Source organism: Muscardinus avellanarius (genome assembly GCF_963383645.1).
Source record: "Muscardinus avellanarius genome assembly, chromosome: 12".
NCBI classification, from domain to species: Eukaryota; Metazoa; Chordata; class Mammalia; order Rodentia; family Gliridae; genus Muscardinus; species Muscardinus avellanarius.
The window spans coordinates 78029580-78039877 of record NC_137798.1 but is presented as its reverse complement, the minus strand read 5'-3'; positions in this window follow the sequence as shown (position 1 = coordinate 78039877).

Here is a 10298-nt window from a genome sequence, read left to right as displayed (position 1 = left end):
CTTGCTGAGAGCCTCACTAATCTGCTGAGGCTGACTTAGAACTCCTACAATCCTCCTGTCTCAGCTTCCCAAGTACAGGAATTTGAAGTGTGTGTCCCCATACCTGGCTTCTATTTTTGTAACTTTTAGTAATCTACCACATCCCCTCCTCTTCACCTGTGTTATCCCTTATGACTTTATCTCAGGCTACGGGGAGATACTTCATAGTTGGTACTCCTGGTATAACACTTGCCACTTCACGATTTCTGGCCAATTCCTGATAAACCTAGTTAAGAGGTTAATTATACAGGGCCCAAAAAGCAAGCCCAGCAGGATCATAGCTAAAGGCCCTGCCAAGGGTGTTAAAGGTGATGGTGCAGTGACCATTCCCTGGGCAAGTGCTAGATGTCACATGAGACCTGAGCCTCTAGAGTTTCCTGCATCCTTTAGAGCCCTCTCCAAATTTGGGAGTGTGTGGCCCTCAGGTCTAGGTGGGTGTTAGCTGCTGCTTGAGTTGTCACCGGGTCTGTCATCAGTCTCAGCATTGCCAGGAACAGGAATGCACAGGGAGTCCTCATCTTCGTTTTCCTTTTTAGAAATCTTTAGAAGCCAAGTGTGGTGGAACGCGATTGTAATCCCAGCATTCGGAGGCTAAGACAGGAGGATCGTGGTTCACAGACAGCCTCAGCTACTACTTAGTGAGGCTCCTTGCAACTCAGTGAGACTCTGTTTCAAAATAAAGAATAAAAAATGGGGCTGGGGGTGCAGCTCAGAGGTAGAATGCCCCTGGATTCCATCCCCAGTCTGAAAAAAAAAAAAAAAAAGAAATCTTTAGCCATAGGGGGGTGTAGATATCTACAGCCAGGCCCTAATTGCAATTCTGCAATTAGAAGTCATTTCACCTTAGTGGGCACTCACTCTTCCATAATAGAGGGGTGACCAGGTATGGGGTTTAGATGCATGACCCTATGATAAAACTTCCTTAAGTCTCCAAACTCAGGAGGCCGGCCAGGTAGGTATCTACTTGAGGGAGAGACTTGTTCTCTTCACTCTCACCCTATGTACCACACAGGGATAGACACAAATAAACTCTCCATATTGTTAAGAGACCTCCTTTCTCCAGATGGTCATGGGTTTTGAGACACTCCCCAAGCCAAACCTGCACAATTCTCCAAGCCATGCTACAATCACTGACCAGATCTGTTCTGGGATAGAAGCCGTCCTCACATGGGAATGGTGGAACCACAATTTGACACCTGCATCTTTAAGGGCTGAGGGAAGAGTAAGAATAACTTGGTATGGTCCCTCCCACCTAGGATCTAGGCTTCCCCACACTGGGACGTTGACCCAAACCCAGTCTCCTGGACTCCAAGAATGTATAGAGTCTTGAACCATTGGGGAAGGAGGCAGGTTTAAATGTTCAACAATCTCTTTGGCAGTGTTAACTAGGGCTCTTATTTATTTATTTATTTTGGTGGTACTGGGGTTCCTGGAAACTCTTCTACCTCCGGGCTACACTCCCAGACCTATTTTTACATTTTTATTTGGAAACAGGATCTCCTAAGCCAGTGCGCGCAGCTGGCTTCAAACCTGCGCGATCCTCCTGTCTCTGCCTCCCAAGCATGGGGATTACAAACGTGCGCCACCACGCCCAGCTAACTAGGGCTTTTAAAAATCTCTGGAGCTAGGTGTGGTAGCAAAAGTTTGTAATCCCAGCATTTGGGAGGCTGAGACAGGAAGATCGTGGTTCACAGACAACCTCAGCTACTACTTAGTAAGGCCCTTTGCAACTCAGTGAGACCCTGTTTCAAATTAAATAATAAGTAGGGCTGGGGATATAGCTCTGAGGTAGAATGCCCCTAGGTTCCAGCCCCAGTACTGCCAAAAAACAAAAACAAAACAAAACAAAAATACTCTGCATCTGGGCATGGTGGCACACACTTGCAATCCCAGTACATGGGAGGCTGAGATAGGAGGATTGCAGGTTCCCAGCCAGCCCTAGCAATTTGTGAGGCACTTTATAATTTAATAAGACCCTGTTTCAAAATAAAAAATAAAATAGGGCTAGGGGTATAGCTTGGAGGTAGAATGCCCCTGAGTTTAATCCCCAGTAACACACACACACACACACACACACACACACACACACACACCTCTGGAGATGAATTTCAGAGGTTTCCTGAGTTCCTTGGGAGTAACGGGGGAGAATGCCCAAACAGAATTTCAAAGGGGGAGTACCTGCACTTGTGGGGAGTGCGGTGCACTCTAAACAATACAAGTAGTAGAATCTCTGGGCAGGGAAGGCCTGTCTCTTGGCAGTGTGTCCAGCCATTGCCATTTTTAGAGTTTTGTCCATCCTTTCAGCTCCACCCAAGGACTTAGGCTGGTACCTGGTATGAAGTTCCAGGTTAGCCCCACTGCCTTGGATACCTGGCAAATGACTGGACAAAGGCTGGGCCATTGTCTGACCTGATGATCACAGGGGCCTCGAAACATGGGATGACTTCTTTGACTAGGGCCTTGGATACTTCTTGGGCCCTTTCTGAGTGGGTGGGGAAAGCTTCCACCCAGCCTGAAAAGGTGCAGACCATGACCAGCAGATCAGTGACAGACTTGGTGGCCTCCTACCATGCAATCTCGAGGCTTGCAAAACCAGTATTTCTTAGTAGACTCCATTTCTCCAGTGACGGTGACTGAGTCCTTTGTGAGTCTCCCTGTCGGGGTGGGCACAGTAGAAATAGCCACCTCAGTATCTAGACTGAAGTCCATGGTTTGGCCCCTGAGATCAATTTTGACCAGGGTCTCTTGGGGAACTATTGAAGGAGAGCCTGGTCACCCTCAGTCAGACTCAGAGCCCCAGTTAGGAACTTCAGTGTTGGAGATCTGCATCTGGGGGCCCTTTTTTTTTTTTCAGTACTGGGGATGGAACCCAGGGGTATTTTGCCTCCGAGCCATACCCCTGGTCCTATTTTTTTATTCTTTATTTTGAATCAGGGTCTCACTGAGTTGCAAAGGGCCTCACTAAGTAGCTGAGGCTGTCTTTGAACTGCGATCCTCCTGTCTCAGCCTCCTGAATACTGGGATCACAAGCGTGCCCCACCATGCCTGGCTTGGGGCTCTCCTTTATAGTTAGAGGCTACGACTACAGCAGGTTTATGTACATCTTTTCTTTGGGGCCTTTATTGTGGCATGTCTGTTTCTTTTCCTCACTCAGGGTGCTCATTCTGCCACTGTCCCTTTTTTAAATTTTTTATTGTTTATTTTTTATTTTCAGTACCAGGAATGGAACTCAGGGCATTCTTCCTCTGAGCTACTATACAGTCCTATTTTTTTATTTTTTATTTTGAAGCGGAGTTTCATTGAGTTGCAAAGGGCCTCACTAAGTAGCTGAGGCTATTCGTGAACCGCAATCCTGTCTCAGCCTCCCAAATGTTGGGATTACAAGCATGTGCCACCATGCCTGGCTTCCTTTTTTTGCACATTGGTCCCGTCCAGCCATTGCCTGCTTCCTTGCTTTGTATGTTCAGGGCTCACATGGATCCATAGCCTCTCTCATGGCAACCATAAAAATTTGTGCCTTTTCTTGTCTCTCTTGATCTCCCTCCTTTTTAGCAGTGGCCTCCCAGTTTGCAACCACTTTGGAAGCAGTCTCGATAAGTTCACTTATGTTTTTTGTTTCTTTGTTTTTTGCAGAACTAGGGATTGAATCCAGGGGCATTCTACCTCCGAGCTATCCCCACAGTCCTATTTTTTTATTATTAATTTTGAAACAGTGTCTAAGTTGTGGAAGGCCTCACTAAGTAGCCGAGGCTGGCCATGAGCCTGTGATCCTCCTGTCTCAGCCTCCCAAGTACTGGGATTACAGTGTATGCCACCATGCCCAGCTTCACTTGTGTTTTTTTCCTGAAAACTCTTCCAGGTGTTGTAGTTTGCATCTCACATCATAGGCTGACTGAATAATGAAGGCAGTGTTCACCAGGGACTGATTTTCAGGAGCCTCTGGGTTGAACGGGCTGTATCTCTGATAGATATCACAGAGTCTGTCATAGAGGTGGCTAGGGGGCTCTAGCCCTCTCTAGATCATGTCACGCACTCATGCCAAGTTGGTGGCTTTCCATGCCTCTGATATGGTCTCCCCAAAGATGACTCTCCTTATTTGGTTTAGAGCTTGAGCTCCCTCTTGTATTTGGGTCCCAATTCAGTTGAGTGTCAGGCATGGTGTTGTCTGTGTGTCTTTCAGCTTGTGTGATGAGCCACGCCCATGTTGCCTGGAGGACTTGGCATCTCTCCTCTGAGTCAAAGAGAGTTGCTAGGAGTCAGCAGCAGTCATCCCAAGTTGGTCTGTGGGTCTCCATGATGGAAATTAGCAAATCTATCATGGCTTGCAGCTTTTTGAAATAAGGAGGGTTGTGCTGCTGCCAATTCAGGAGATCAGCAGTGGTGAAGGGTTAAGAGACAAGGGTTGCTGGTCTGGTGACATATTACCATCCTCATGTAGGAGGGGAAGGCCTGGTATCTCCTGTAGCAGACACAGTAGCATGGGCTTTTCCCTGGATTTTAGTTGACCAGATGTTGGGGAGCAGTCCAAAGTGGCTATTTGTTCTTTGAGCCCAGGGGTATGGTGTTGGACTGGATGCGGCTAGTGCGATTGAAATGTCTAGGATGGAGACCAGAGGTGCTCCTGTTGGTTGGTTGGAGGGCAGTAGTGATGGTTGTTCATGTGGCCGCTGGCATGGGCCTCTGGTATCTGTGGTTGGTAAGGAGGGAGCTCAACCTCTTCTGTAGCGGCTGGCACAGGCACTGGTGTGGGGTGTTCAGGTTCAGTGCTCCTTGTGACTAGGATAGCTTGAGGCAGAGAGAAGCCTGGTATATAGTAGCAAAGTCACTCAGGAGGGTTAGGGCCAGAAGATATCAGGAGTTGATATACAGGAACTGATTAGGGTGGCCCAGCACTCCCATGCAAATTTCTCAGATCCTAAGGACTAGGGCCAAGTCCAAAGTCCCATACAGTGGCCAGTCAACATGGAACGAGGGCCAGTCAACCTCACACAGAATCTTAGAAGGTTTTAGCTTTACTCTATAGTTGCCAGAAAAGCCCAGCTTAAAATTTTCCAGCATATCTTGGAGAATTGTGGGAGTTTGGCTTCAGGAGTGTGTCAAACCCAAGACCATCTGGAGGAAGGGGGTCTCCTAAAATTACAGAGAGTTTATTTGTGCCTATCCCCATGTGGTGCATAGGGTGGGGGTGAAGAGAACAAGTCTCTCCCTCAAGCAGCTGCTTGCCTGGCCGGCCTCCTGAGTTTGAAGACTTAAAGAAGTTTTATCATAGGGTCATGTGTATAAACCCCACGCCTGGTCACCCTTCTATTATGGAAGAGTGAGTGCCCACTAAGGTGAAATGACTTCTAGCAGAATTTCAGTTAGGGCCCAATCAGATCCCATGGCCACCAGGCCATGAGACCATTCCAGTCACTCACACTCACTCACCATTCATTCAGAACTTTTGCATTCCCATTATTCCTACTCTGTCTTCTCTCGGTGGAGGCCAATCGCTCCTTGCAATACACCTCAAGGCTGCTTCGCCATACACATCGAGGCTCCAGACAGACCAGTTCCACCTTGGAATACACATCAAGGCTTTGGAAGCAATCTCTGGTGGAGTGATCAGTCTTGCACCTTCTTGCGCTGATTTCCACTAATTACCCTTGTCCAGATGTTTGCCTAACCTCATCTTCTTCCATCCAAGTCTTCTAGTTCAGGACACTGTGGTCCTCCTGAGCCTACTGGAAGAGGACCCCAGAATACCATCAGGGGTACGCATTTCCCAGTTCCGGGGGCCCTGGGTGGGCTGTGGAGTCCAGGAGCCACAGCCCCTGACGAATGGGGATTTTGGCGAGGAGATCTCGCTGGGGCCTCCAGAGATGTTGCAGAAATTCTCTGGAACAATCAACCCAACACCATTTAGGGTGGAAAAGAGGAAGTTTATCATACCAATGGACTAAAGTCTGGGTAGCTCCTGAAAAACCCCTAGCCCCTAGCTCATTTTATAGACTTGTTACAAAGAACAGAAGCAGGCAGGCAGCCTACAGAGGCTGAAAGGCAACAGCTAGTGATTGCAGAGCCACTCAAGGAAGGTGGGTACAGGGAGGGCAAGAGGGGGAGATTCCAGAGCAGGCTACTGACCTACGTGACTTAGGTGTCCTTTCCTACAGGTGGTTGCCTGAATCCATGGCCCTTTGCAAGCCACTTATCTGTAGTTACAATCTTTTTGAGTACCAGGAAATGGTAAATTTCGGCATTCAATTTTAGTAGCATTTAATAATCTACCACAGACTGATTTTATTTCTTATTTTGGAAACAGGGTCTCATTAGGTTACTGAGGCTCTCCTTAAACCTGCGATCCTCATCTCAGCCTCTCAAGTACTAGAATTACAATCGTGCACCACCATGCCCAGCTGAAGTTTTTAGATTTTATTTTATTTATTTATTTTGGTGGTACTGTGATTCTTGGAAGCCCTTCTACCTCCGGGCTACACTCCCAGACCTATTTTTATATTTTTTTAAAATTTGGAAACAGGGTCTCCTAAGCCAACGCGCGCGGCTGGCTTCGAACCTGCGCGATCCTCCTGTTTCTGCCTCCCAAGCGCAGGGATTACAAGCGTGCGCCACCATGCCCGGCTAAGTTTTTAGATTTTAAAAATACATTTTCCCTGCCGGGCATGGTGTGCAATTTTATAATCCCAGGATGAGTTAAGATATATACATATATACAAGTTAATATATATTGTATACATACATATATGAGTTAATCTATATACATATTATATATGTTGTGGTAAAATAGTAAGAGTTACTAAAATGAAAAGCCAAGAATTACCCCTCCCCTGGTACTTGTAAAAGAATGTACCTAAAAGCTGGGCATGGTGGCCCACGCTTGTAATCCCAGCATTTGGGAGGCTGAGACGGGAAGATCACAGGTTCACAGCAAGCCTCAGCTACTTAGTGAGGTCCTCTGCAACTCAGTGAGACCCTGTTTCAAAATAAAGAATGAAAAATAGGGCTAGGGGTATCACTTGGAGGTAGAATGCCCCTGGGTTCCATCCTCAGTACTGCAAAAAAAAAAAAAAAAAAAAAAAGAATATACTTGCAGAACTTACAGATAAGCAGCCTGCAGAGAGCCATGTATCCAGGCAATCACCTGTAGACAGATGTCTGTGAAGGTCACATCTGGCCATGTAGGTCAGTAGCCTGCTCAGGAATTTTCCCCCTTGCCTTCTTCTTATTCAATTTTCTTGAGTAGCCCTATAATAACTAACTATCACGTTTCAGCTTCTGTAAGCCCGCCTGCCTGCTTCTGCTCTTTGTCTCAAATCTATAAAATGAGAGCTCACATAGAGCTCCAGGCCGAAGATTTTTTTAGAAATTATCCTAACTTCACCCTCTGGTGTAATTTCCTCTTTTCTACCTTAATTGGCATTGGGTCAATTATTTCAGAGGACGTTTTTGTGGGTCTGGGGATGGAACCTAGGGGCATTCTACCTCCAAGCTACACCCCTTGTCCTATTTTTTATTCTTAATTTGAAACAGGGTCTCACTAAATTGCAGAGGACCTAAGTAGCTGAAGCTGTCTGTGAACCATGATCCTACTGTCTCAGCCTCCCAAATGCTGGGATTACAAGCGTGCACTGAAAGGCTCCATTTAAAAAAAGAAAAGAAAAGAAAATGGTTCCTTATTCCCTGCTACAGTTTGAAAAGTGCCAGGCTTGAGAAATTTTACTGTTCCTCATTTTAAAGTACAGGCTTGTAAAATTTCTGGTGCAACTTAAGAAATGAAGGCTTGCAAAACCTTAAGTTTAAGAAAAGGACACCCTTAAGAAATGATGACCCCCCAGGTCGGCCTGTTCCAGGAACTGGCTGACCACAAACTGGGCCCACCTAGCATTGATCAATTTTTGACCTGCAAATATACTTTGGAAACAGATCTGTAATTTTCCATTGACGCATGTAATCTCCCCCTACTTTGTGGTTTTTTCCTTTAAATACTGGCTGCCTTAGTTGCTGGGGATCGCTCTCCTCTGCTCCTGCATGAGTTAGGAGGTGGCCCCAGTGCACTGGCCCTTTAATAAACCTCCTGCACTTGCATCAAGGAAAGTCTCTTGTGTGGATTCTTGGGCGTCGCCTATCCCGAGACTTGAGTGAGGGTCTCCCCCTCGGGGTCCTGGCCTTTCAGCACCACCATGCCTGGCTTCAGAGGACTTCTGTACTCTATATATTCCTTTTTCTTCCCCGTTCATCTTGTTTCTACCTAATATTTTATTTCTCCTATCCTACCTCAAGCCTCAGCAACTTAGTGAGGCTGTAAGCAACTTAACGAGACCCTGTTTCAAAAAAAATAAAATAGGGCTGGAGGTGTAGCTAGGAGGTAGAATGCCCCTGGATTCAATCCCCAGCACCAAAATCAAAAGGAAAACATCAACAAGAAGACACTGGGTTTCGCTAGTTAGCTGAGAATCACTCTAAATTGCTGAGGCTAGTCTTGAACTTGTGATCCTCTTGTGTCAGCCTCCCAAGTACTGGAATCACAAGCATGTGCCACCACACCCAGCAACAAAAGCTTTTTTTATTGTTACATATAAGCATGTTAAATCATAACATCTAAAAAGCAAAATATCCCAATGGTCACTTCTAGGAAGGAAGATGATAGAAAGGACACTAGCCCCAAATCGAAGGAAACAATACCTTCATCTATAATGGTCCAATGTGTGTGGGTGTGGGGGGAATTGAGCCCAGGGCCACTGTACCACTGAACTACACTCCAGCCGTATTTTATTCTGAAAGAGTCTCACTAAGTTGCAGAAGGCCTTGCTAAGTTACAGAGGCTAGCCATAAACCTGTGATCTTCCTGTCTCAGCCTCCTAAGTACTTGGATTACAAGTGTGTACCACTACACATGATTTATAATGGTCCACTTTTTAAATTTTTTTTTTTTAGGTACTGGGGATGAAACCCAGGGCATTCTACCTCTGAGCTATACCCCCAGCCCTATTTTATTCTTTATTTTGAAACAGGGTCTCACTGAGTTGCGAAGGGCCTCACTAAATAGCTGAGGCTGTACTCAAACTGAACGGAGATCTTCCTGTCTCAGCTTCCCAAATGCTGGGATTACAAGCATGTGCCACCACTCTCAGCAATGGTCCACTTTTTAATTCAACAAAAGTATTTATATTTATGATTACATTTTCATTCCTAATATAATTTTTTAATAGGCACAATTTGTGTGTGTGTGTGTGTGTGTGTGTGTGGTACTGGGGATTGAACTCAAGTGCATTCTATCACTGAGATAAGCCCCCCAGCCCCCTATTTTTTTATTTAATTTTTTTTGCGGGTCTGGGGATGGAACCCAGGGGGATTCAACCTCCAAGCTACACCCCCTGGCCTATTTTTTATTCTTTATTTTGAAACAGGGTCTCACTAAGTTGCAGAGGGCCTCACTAAGTAGCTGATGCTGTCCGTGAACCGCGATCTTCTAGTCTCAGCCTCCTGAATGCTGGGATTACAAGTGTGCTCCACCACACCCGGCTGTTTTTTATTTTGAAACAGGGTCTCATTAAGTTGCTGATAGCCTCACTAAGTCGCTGATAATGACAATCTCTAAGTTGCTGAGGCTGGCTTTGAAACTGTGATCCTCCTGTCTCAGTACCTTAAAGTACTAGGATTACAGGTGTGAATCGCCATGCCTGGCTGAATAGGCACCATTTTAACATAAATAACATAATTATATAACACAAATAATATAACATATATGTTATTATTATGTATTTTAACATTTTTATTATTTTAACATAATATATATATTATTATTATATATGCATTTTTTGTACTGGTAATTGAGCACTGAGGCATTCTGCCTCCAAGTTAGACCCCAGCCCTTTTTATTTTGAAACAGGGTCTCACTAGGTTGCTGAGAGTCTCATGATATTGTTGAGACTGCCCTCAAATCTGTATCCTCCTCTCATCCACCCAAGTATGAGGATCATAGACATGCACCACCAACTCAGCTTTAATAGTAATGTTATTTACAGAGAAAAGAATAAAACTTAACTTATATTTTTTATTTTTTAATTGGACTTTACTTTCTTTCTTTCTTTCTTTCTTTCTTTCTTTCTTTCTTTCTTTCTTTCTTTCTGAAGTACTGGATATTGAACACAGGGGCATTCTACCTGTGACTACACCCCCAGTCTTTTTTTTTTTGTGTGTGTGTGTGTGGCACTGAGGGTGGAACCCAGGGACTTTTCTACCTCCTGGCTATACTCTCAGAC